The sequence below is a fragment of the Pyxicephalus adspersus genome, chromosome 3, assembly GCF_032062135.1.
Source record: "Pyxicephalus adspersus chromosome 3, UCB_Pads_2.0, whole genome shotgun sequence".
NCBI lineage: Eukaryota > Metazoa > Chordata > Amphibia > Anura > Pyxicephalidae > Pyxicephalus > Pyxicephalus adspersus.
In genome coordinates this window covers 155,053,965-155,064,399 of record NC_092860.1, presented here as the reverse complement: position 1 = coordinate 155,064,399, position 10,435 = coordinate 155,053,965, and positions in this window count along the sequence as shown.

Below are 10,435 nucleotides of genomic sequence, written 5' to 3'. Positions count from 1 at the left end.
GTCTGAGGCAACTGTGTGTTTTTTCTCTTTGTTAACATTCTGATCACTTTGCGTTCCAAAAACTTCCGCCTTTTGCGGCTCACGCCTCTCTTTGGATCTTTTTTTCTTATCGGCACTCCATCTATCGGCCTGTCCAGTCACATGACTACTTCTGCCCGCAGCTTGAATGAGTCTAGGCCTCTGTCATGATGAAGTGAGCTCTGCAGTTCACCAATTATGTTTTTGGCTATCTGTAAGGGTGACATTCTTCCCAATGGCCAGCTATGTAAGATGAATTCTTCCCACTGACCGCCACACTAATATACTGTGAGCTGTGGTTACATTAATTATAACTGGGAGTCCCTGAAGGCCTGAAAGTTATTGGAAGTGTTAAAAAGAGAGACTCCGCGCTGTGAAGAATGGTGGCCACAATATCTTTAGTGGTACAACGTAAAGCTAATATAGCCACCCTCCCTGATATCTATCTGTGTGTCCTGAATGAATGTGAGGAGGTTATGAGTGAGGAAGTCATTAGTAGGTCATTGGAGAAGCGGAGAGAGCGGCTGGGGGGGGGGAGGATTTGTGTATCAGGTAGGTAGGTGGGGGAGGAGCTGTGGAGGGATTTGTGTATCAGGTAGGTAGGTGGGGGAGGGGCTGTGGAGGGATTTGTGTATCAGGTAGGTAGGTGGAGAGGAGGGATACGTCTGGCTGCAGCATTCATTATAGACTGTAGAGTTTATATTCTTATATGTATGTGGAATTTCTAAATTCAGTGGAATTCTAGTTCATCTTTCCAGTCTGACCTAACATATAAATAGAATGGATAGCAGTAATAAATATCGTGTGGATAAAACAGAACTCATCATCATCCCCCCCGTCAAATTCCAAATCCCCCCCTGACATATATCTAAATGTTATAACACTGTTATTCGGCCCTCCCCCCAGGCACGCTGTCTTGGTGTCACCTTTGACTCGGCCCTCTCATTTAGTGATGGTTTCAAATGACAGAAGAAGCCGGGTAGGCAAGTTTGAAAAAATGGGTTTTGAGCGCTCTTTTAAATGAGCAGAAAGTAGGAGGAAGCCGAATAGGACGAGGAGACCATTCCAGAGAGTTCGAGCAGCTCTAGAAAAGTCTTGTATCCGTGCGTGTGATGAGGTTATGAGTGAGGAAGTCAGTAGTATGTCATTGGAGGAGCGGATGTGCTTCATGTCTGGGTAAATTCATCCAGCTGCTGGCCAATTTTACTTTGCTGTATCCTCCAGGGTTCTCCCCAGGCACTTTTAGCTGGGCGCACCACCTGGCACTTTTCAGCACCCACCCGGCTGTTTTTGGGTGATTACCAAAGAGTTTGGTCACAATACAGGGGCTGCCACCCACCTAAAATTTCTTCCCGCCCAGCTTCAAAAAATTTCTTAGTTGAGCACTGTCCTCTACAGTATCCTAATTGTTATAGTAAAAGTTTTATGGTTTGTGTATCAGTCGGAGCTAAACTGGCTCACTATGCAGAACAGACCCACTTCCCTATCTCTGCTGAGTCACTGTAGTAATGACCAAACTACACCTCGGCTAGAGGCCAGCTGGAATGTTGTGCGATTAAATAACTTCCTATCACTGGGGCAGCCTTGTGGGCTTGAGGCCAGCTGGTATGTGGCCAGGCTAAAAACCTTCCTATCACTGGGGCAGCCCTGTGGGCTAGCTGGGCCATGGCTGGACTAAACCCCTTCCTATACCTGGGGCACTTAAGTGGGCAGCTTTGTGGTATTTCTCAAAGATTATCAGAAAGGTAATTTTCAAGGTCGTGATCTGGTTGGTATTTTTTAGGCCTGGCCAATAGAAAATGGAAAGTTATATGATTGCTATTTTTTCCCAAAAAGGGGGAAATTCTTGTGACTACTCCTAAAATTACTAGGCTAGGGGTAAGGGGTGACTTCCAGTGAGGTGTAGATAAGAAGAAGCTGATTGGGCACTCTAACTCTCAGTCCAATTTTTGGTGTGGAGGATGATTTGGACTCCAGGAAGAGAAGTCGCAGCCGGTCATCTCTGGTGCCATCTCTCAAAGAATGTAAAAGCCTTTTATGTGAGACTCCCTTGGGTGCCATTTTGACTTTGATATCTGTCACTTACTTAGCTCCACCAGTCATCTGTGCAGGAATGAGATCGGGTGACGTAGCCTGCTGTAAAGGGAAAAAAGAGCCGATCTCGCTGTGCATTATTGGGATCAGCATCTCTTTCCTCTTAGTGAAAATGCCCCTTCTGCGGATGCCCGTCACACATCCCGAGAGGCTCTTGGCTGTTCCTTCTGCGCATGCCTGATCTTGGTAAATGGGTTTGTTCTGCCAATGGGAAATGATACGTATAAGTAGTTTTAAAGTATTTTCGTATAGTGGTACATTTTGCCCTCGGAATGAGTTCTGCCATTTTGGCCTCTTCAGATCCAAGAGGGTGGCCATGTCTAGGATACAACCTATACAAGGCTCATTCTGTAATTGGGCCCTAATCTTGCTCAAACTCCTTAGCATTAAGGATTCATGTGAGTCCGGTAGAACAAGTCTTCTTCCTTATTCTCCAATTCATGACTAACCCTGGGGGCTTTCAAGGGATGGAACAGCCATGGCATAATTTTGTCCCCTTTCTCTGGACCAATGCCCTTCGTCCCTCTACAGTTAGTTGACCACCATTGCTCTATGGCCCGATGTATATTTTATGACAGCATTGACATCTATATAACCTAAAACTTGTATCCTGTGCCCCTATTTCTTCTACTTCAACCCAGCAGTGGCCAACTTTTGCTGAGATCTGTATAGCTGCAGAGTTACCATTCTTCAATGACTTGGAAGCAGTGCAGGAGCAGGAACTGAGCATTATAGTCCAGCCACATATGTTTGTTTTGTATAATGTTGTCTTTGCTGGAAGGGGAGGGCTGCTGGGGTGCACCTGCCCATGCTTACCATACTTGTCCTTAGGGCACTTCACAAATAATGCACAAAAGGTAACATGATGTTTTATATGTGTTCTTAGTGATACATATATATGAAAAACAAGATAAAATACCCATTAGATTTGTGAGATTTGCTACTGCTTGCTGTGTCATACCTGTGCCACAAGATGGCAGCATTTACTATTCATTGTCCATTGGTCACACCAGTGTTCGTCAATCAGGGATCCTCCAGAGGGCGCTGGGGGTTCCTTGAGCAATAAGCAGTTTTTAACATGTTTTTGGCTATCTGTAGGGGTGACATTCTACCTACTGACCCCCACCCTGATGTACTGTGAGCTGTGGTTATAGCAATTATAGTAGAAAACTAACTATATAGACCAATCACTTTCAACCAGGGTTGCCCCAGAGATTTCTAGAAATTAAATTGCAATCTATTTGAAAGTAGTACATGAAATGTATATATATTTTACTTGGGACATGTTCTTATAAGACCCCCCTTAGCAATGCTGGTGCCAATAAGCACTGAACCAGTTTTTTACTAAATATATGTTTTTAATTGTCTCCCTAATCTGGTGCCTGGGGGCTAATGACAGCTATCTGAGGTTAGTCCTTGCATTCCCTTCTCTCCACCCCTCCTGCATTTTTTTAAAAATGCCCCGTATACATCTCTACATCCAGGAGTCTTCTGGACGGCCATCTGATGTAATTCTACTCCTTGTGACCGGTCTTCAGCACTACAGAGAACAGCCCCGATGCTATGACTGCACCACCACTCTGGGCAATATTGTATCCGTCCTTCCCAATATGGTGACACACCCCTACGCTGTATGTCCAGGACAGCCTATGCTGAATGATGCCAGTTGATATTCAGCCTGGATGATTGGTGCCATCTAGTGGCTGAGATGAAAGACTGTGAAAAATAGGGTTAGCATGTGAGTATTGTAGCAAAACATAATTGGTATGGACCAAAATCCTAGAGGAATGTTTCCAGCACCTTGTGGATAAATTACAACATATTATTATTATTATTATAATAATAATTGTGACCCCTTTGAGGGACAGCTAGTGACATGACTTTGGACGTTGTAAAGTACTGCAAAATTTGTTAGTGCTATATAAATACTGTGTAATATAATAATAGGTGTTTTTCTACCAAGTCCCAGGTTATTTTTTACTTTGTATGTTCTCCTTGCATCTTACATTCCCTATGCAGTTCCCCTTTAATCCTCACGCCTTCTCTTCCTGAACCGCCAGAGGTTCAGAAATCTCATTAACAAGCCCTTCACTAGATCATTAGCATCTAGATTAAAACAAATGTGTCCTCATCTGTGGCCAAAACATAAAGAAGATTATTAATAATTATAATTATCTCTTGTCAGTGTCTGCCGTGCTAATTAACCTAAAGTGTAACTCCTCTGTTTGGGGACAGAAACACGCTGGGAATGACGAGTGGAAGATTAATAAATGGGGTGATTCCCTGCTGTTTTGTGTCAAAATACCTGGCAGTTGAATAGCAGCTGTAAGTGGCTGTTAATGCCTTGTCATCTGCCAACAAACATCATCAAATCTCCCTTTGGTCATCTTCAAATGCTTGGCACAAAAACCTTAATTTTAGTATATTCCTCCATACCCACAAAGAATAAAATTTAACTCTGTATGCACCTAGTGCAGGGGGCAGAGTAGTGGGAGAGGCCAGCATGCTCCACCCACTGCAAGCTGATTGTAGAAATCTACAGGAAGGGGCGGAGTCAAAATCAGCAATCCTGCACAAGAAGGGAGAACAGCAGTGACCGGTCTGTATTAAAGGAGGACAAATATTTATGTAGACTTACTGAATAAAATTAAAGTATTGGTATGCTTGGCTCTTCAGCATTAAAGATATTTGCTGCTACGTTGCAATGGCGAGAGTTGCAGGGCATCATTGCTGCAGCTCTGACAATGATTCCTTTCATTCATAGTGTACTGGTGCCTAGATGGGCACTGATGTGATTACGTCAGTTGTGTTTTTTGTATCTGTTATTGTTATCAGGGGAATTCTTATAGCAACTTCTAAATAGGCAAAAATGTTCTTGTAGTAGGTTCAATCTTTCCAGTGCTCGGGTTCAAAGAAAGCTAAACTGATGGCCCCCTTAGTATGTTTCTCTTCTTTCATTGTCCAGTCGCAGGCGGCATTGTTTAATTGCAGTGTAATTTATGGGATAGTTCTCATAGAGGTCCTTAGACTAGTACCCCTGTACCATAGTACCCCCTAGCCACTCACAGATGGACCAAGTAACAGTGAAATGAATGGGGTAAGTGGTGTACCCAGATGTGTCCTTTCAGATCTGTATTAAAATACCAATATTTATTAGTATTTCCATGAATTATATTCTTCTGTAGAATCTTTTCATGCCACAAATAACTTGGGAAAGGCCATGACGAGAAAAGGCTTTTTAGCCATCCTTTATTCTATCTTTTGTAAATCTTTGTTCTGCCCTGCAGGGCATTGGGGCTTTTATAAATGGTACAATAGAAATTTATTTGTAGTTATGTACGATACCTTTCTGCCAGACAGAACAATTACCTGTTGCAGTGACTCGGTGCACGTCCAAGCTATTGGCGTGCTCGGCAGGTGATCCTCTGCGGTGTTTGAAGTTGGAAGCTGGCCGCCTTTTGTAGGTCCTCTTCTACTTCTGTCATTATGACACGGATCTCTTCCACATTCACACAATGGCGCCCCGTGGTGTAAAGTTGCCTCGGGCTCCAGTATTGTCCCGGTGACAGAATCTTCTTTAATGTGGAGGGATAAAAGCTGGCGCCATTCAGAAGAACATTCCTGCGATGATGCTTCTATTCTTTTTTCGGTGAAGGGTGCTTGTTTTGATCTATATTTATCAAATCGTCCTAAATCCCAGCGCTGTCTGGGCGCCGGGCTATGAAAAACAGCTTTAACCTGTCGTACGGTGAGCAGGACCTAAAAATAGGAAACTCATGCAATATTTTATGTGAGTCTCATGTGCAAAATATCTCCAATAATAAACGTTGGGCCGACAGAATTGGCTCTCCGTTACAGGTAGCCAAAGACAACCTATTAGACAGATTTTTTAGGATAATTGGGGCTTTGGTTTGGCAGCACTATTACCTGTGCGAGGGAAAAAATAAATCTCAATTATGCTGTCATGTATACCTATGAGGAATTGGTGCTCCTAACCGTCAGCCTCTGGGGCATTTCTTCAGTATTTAAAGATGCAGCAAAGCCAGGAGGACGACCTTCTTTTTTTGAGTTAAAGAAAAGAGTTGGGTGACCTTCTCATTTCCAAATTTAATGGAGCATAAACTCTATCCTACTCTTCACAAAACACACAAGTTACTTTTTAAACTAAAACATGACTTCATATGAAAGGATTTTAAATCCGGCAATCCTCTAGAGATCCTGGGGTCTAATGAAGTGATTTTCTCAGCTCTAATGAAACACAAGGACTTGTTATACCATTAGAAGATCTGAAGACAAGGTCCTATAATGGCCTCATCTATGGGGAATTGTGGTGGGGTGTCAGACGTACTCCTGGTAACGTGCGCCATGTCCCAACACACATTTCTCTTACACCTCTTTTATTAGTTACTGTAATGTTTCCAGGGTAAAATAAATACTGTGTATCTTAGTCCAGGCACGTCTGGATATATTTATACCACTTATTCTATCACATTTACAGCCTATAATTACATTTCTTGGATTCTGGTCACAACGTGGAGGGTTGAAAGACTTCAGAAAGTATCAAAGCAGATGTCACCTGTGTTTGGTTCTCAAAAAGGAAACAGATTTTTCAAAGCATTTTCAGAGTGACAAACTTGAGATGCCCATGACTTTAAATATTCAACCTAGGTTACTTTTTTGGGCTAAATTGCTCCCAGGGTGGTAAGCACCACTGTCTGGCCGCTCGCTGTGGTACACTGAATCAGCGAAGCAGATATTCTTCCATTGGCTTCCTCTGGCTCTGCAAAACTGGAAATTCTCTGCTGGCTCCATGAAAGGCCCATGAAGTTACACTGACTGGTGAGTTTCTAAGGGGCCATGCCTGGTCTGGAGAGCTCCAGACATCAATGAAGGATTCCAATGCAAAAGAGGATCTCTGGTGTAAAGAAGAGGGGCAATCCAGATTGGAATTGGGGCTTGTAACATGCGGGGGAGAATTGTTATGTAAAGAGCTGCTGCTGATGTGTAGACACTTGTCCTAAATGGTAAGGGCATGTCGGAATTTCACATTGGGGCCCAAAGATCCTTTGTAACTAGAAGACTATCAGTGGTGGTGCAGAATTGCCTTGGAATGGGGCATACAAGTCCAAATTGCACAAGAGGTCTCTAGCTATGCCACTGCAGACAGCAATAATTCCCTGAGCACCAAGGGCAATTCAGGACTGTGAAAGACCTTGGACACCCTTGGGCAGCCAGAGGAGAAGAATGAGACTTTAGTAAAAGAGCAATTGGGGCAAAAATTGTTCAAAATGTGTTTGGGTCCTAAATCTTAAGTCTGCTTGTATATACAAGTTAACACACCATAGTTCACAAAATGTGATTGGATTTGCTTATAAGAGACTAAGGGACAAGCTCAAGCCTCATTACATATGCCCTTTTGTACACAGCTTGTCTTCAGAAAGAACTTCATTACCATAGTAAATGAAGCTGAGGGTAGACAGTGAGTGCAGAGCATCATGGTTCCATCCCTTGTAAATGGATGAACAAAAAATCTATTTGTGGCTCGGGGTGAGGCTGTAGTTGGAGGGTGTGTCCGAAGGAGTGTTTCTTAACTTGGGTTCCATGGAGCCCTATGGTTCCTCCAGAGGTCACTAGGGGTTCCATGAGCATGGTTTGTGACTCACAGATCAGTTTAGGTGACACCAATAGTCTTTTTTGGCTATCTGTAAGGGTGGCATTCTTCCCAAAACCAGCAATGTAGGAGGTTCCCCCCATTCTAAAATACTGGTCTAATATTTGGAGTTAGCCTTCAAAGAGGCAGCACAGTAGCACAGAAAAGATTGTCCATATTCCCAGTATAACTAGAGCTTTAAGTTTAGGCAATCTGGAGAGTTAGCAAAGTAGAGATAACATTTTATTTCTAAAAGTCACATAAGGTAAGATGGTTCATCAGAGGAGAGGGCGGATAATTGGGACCTCCTTGTTCTTGGCTGTGCCTGCTGTGTATCTAGGTGTAATTTCTCTATTATATCTTCTTGACTTACCCCACCGTCGCCCTTGTTCCAATACATTGCTACACAGGTGTGAGCCCATCCATTTATCTCTTTTTGTGCTATTTTTGGAAAAGAACATACAGGATCTTATGCATGAAGAGTTTAGGACAACAGACACAGATTCACCAGAAACTCTTCTGCTATACGATAGTCAAGCTGCTTCTTAAAAGAGATCGGACAGCAGGGGATGGCTGGGAACTTCGGGATTAGGGGGCAACACATCCAACTTTTCCTTCATTTTAGAGACAGATTCTTCTCAATACAGAACGTAAACCATATACAAGTTATGTGGCACTCTAGTGATTGATGACCATGATTAAAGGTAAAATGAAAGTAAAGTATACTAAGTGGTCGGGAGCTCTTACCTAAATGTACAAGTTTGTAGCAAGGGGACCCCAATAAGATTCCAGGGAAAATGGCAGAATATTTTACACAGACCAGGGGCATCAACACACAGCCCTTTATTAACCATATGGTCGTGGTCACCAGGTCAAAAACTATACAGGTAGTCCCCGGGTTACATACAAGATAGGGACTGTGGTTTGTTCTTAAGTTGAATTTGTATGTAAGTCAGAACAGGCACGTCATTTTAATAAATGCAATCAGGACAGATGTTTGTCTCAACATATTATTAGGCAGTATAGTGTCAGTTACTGTATTCAATCCTCACTGTGAGCTAATCACAAACAAAGCAAAAAAAAAAAAAAACTAAAACCTTAATGGAGCCTAGACATTTATTAACTTCTGGAGCAAGTTGTGCTTTGATATGCAAAAAGAAACAACTCCAGAGTTTGTCTTGGTCATTAAAGAGTTACAAGAGGCTGCAGAAAGATCTCAGACCTTAAGATCACCCCCAACCTCAGCTGTGTTTAGCAAAAGATTTCTTTGGCAAGTCATGCAAACCACCCTTCCCCCTTCAAGCCTCCATCCTGCACACAGTGAGCAGGGAAGCCCCGTTTGTATCTAGGAGTCGTCCGTATGTTGGATGTCCTTAACCCGGGGACTACCTGTATATCACTCCCACATCTCATATGACGTCCACCACTGCCCTGTTCTCCAGCATTGCAATCTTCCAGGAAAGGCGCCTGTACTTTTTTTTTTTAATATTTTACCATTCCTTTACCAAAGAGACCTGACCCCCTTACCTGTTGAGGGCAAACTGATGGGATCTCTTTATAGCCACCTTTTCGACCGAACCATACCTCTCCATTTCTCTACCACTGCTACGTCATTCACAGACAACACAAAATTCCTGGTGCTTTTGAGTATAAGGGAGACTGACCTCCTTCTATTATAGAGTGCTTGAGCTTAGCAGCCAATCACTAGGCTTGACTAGGTCATGTGACTCAGGGGGATAATATTATTGCAGCTTGGATTTTATTATGGCTTGAAACATAGCAAGGAGCAATGGTGGAATGCCGGAGAGGTAAGTATACCTTGGGTGGGGATAGGACTTTCTGTGACTTATTGGCAAGTTGACAGTTTCCCCAGTGGGCTGGACCCCAACCCCATACATATATTGCCTTACTACACAGTTGTGTTTATTATTGGCTGGACTTAACCTGCCCACACTCCCACTATGGTTTATTTCCAGCCAATAATAAACACAACTATGTGATAAGGCAATATATGTAGGATACCCCGAAGAAGAAATCATTTTAGCTGTATGCTGCTTGTGGTCAAAATACTTTTTATATTTTTTAATAATTTTTACACCTCCAAAAATATCATTGCCATTCTTCACAAAGGTAGAGAGAAGCCGTTGGCATGCCTTTTGTTTCTATCGTTTTGTGTGGTGCTGTAGGCTGGGCTCATTACACAAAGCTCTCAGACAAGCACTCCAGGGAATGCGTAATTAGGGAATGTGAGGAATCTCTAGGTGATATCGTGGTCCGTCCAAGGTGGATTCATTCTCCATGGCAACCCGTTATTTTATAAAATCATGTAGAAAGCATGTCAGTGCTCAGCAGGAGAAGAAATGAGATCAGTGACCTTATTCCATACATCCTGTAACCATTTCACCACCGGGTTTCCATTCCATGGGTACCCAAAAGATGGATTCTGGATGAACACATACCCCCCATTTATATATATAGTGTAGAGAGATTTGACTTGCTAGGATATTTTCTATACAATGTTATCAATTTAGAAGTTGCCTGTCCATGTATTATTATTATTGTTATTATTAAACAGGACTTATATAGCGCCAACATATTACGCAGCGCTGTACATTAAATAGGGATTGCAAATGACAGACTAATACAGACAGTGATACAGGAGGAGAGGACCCT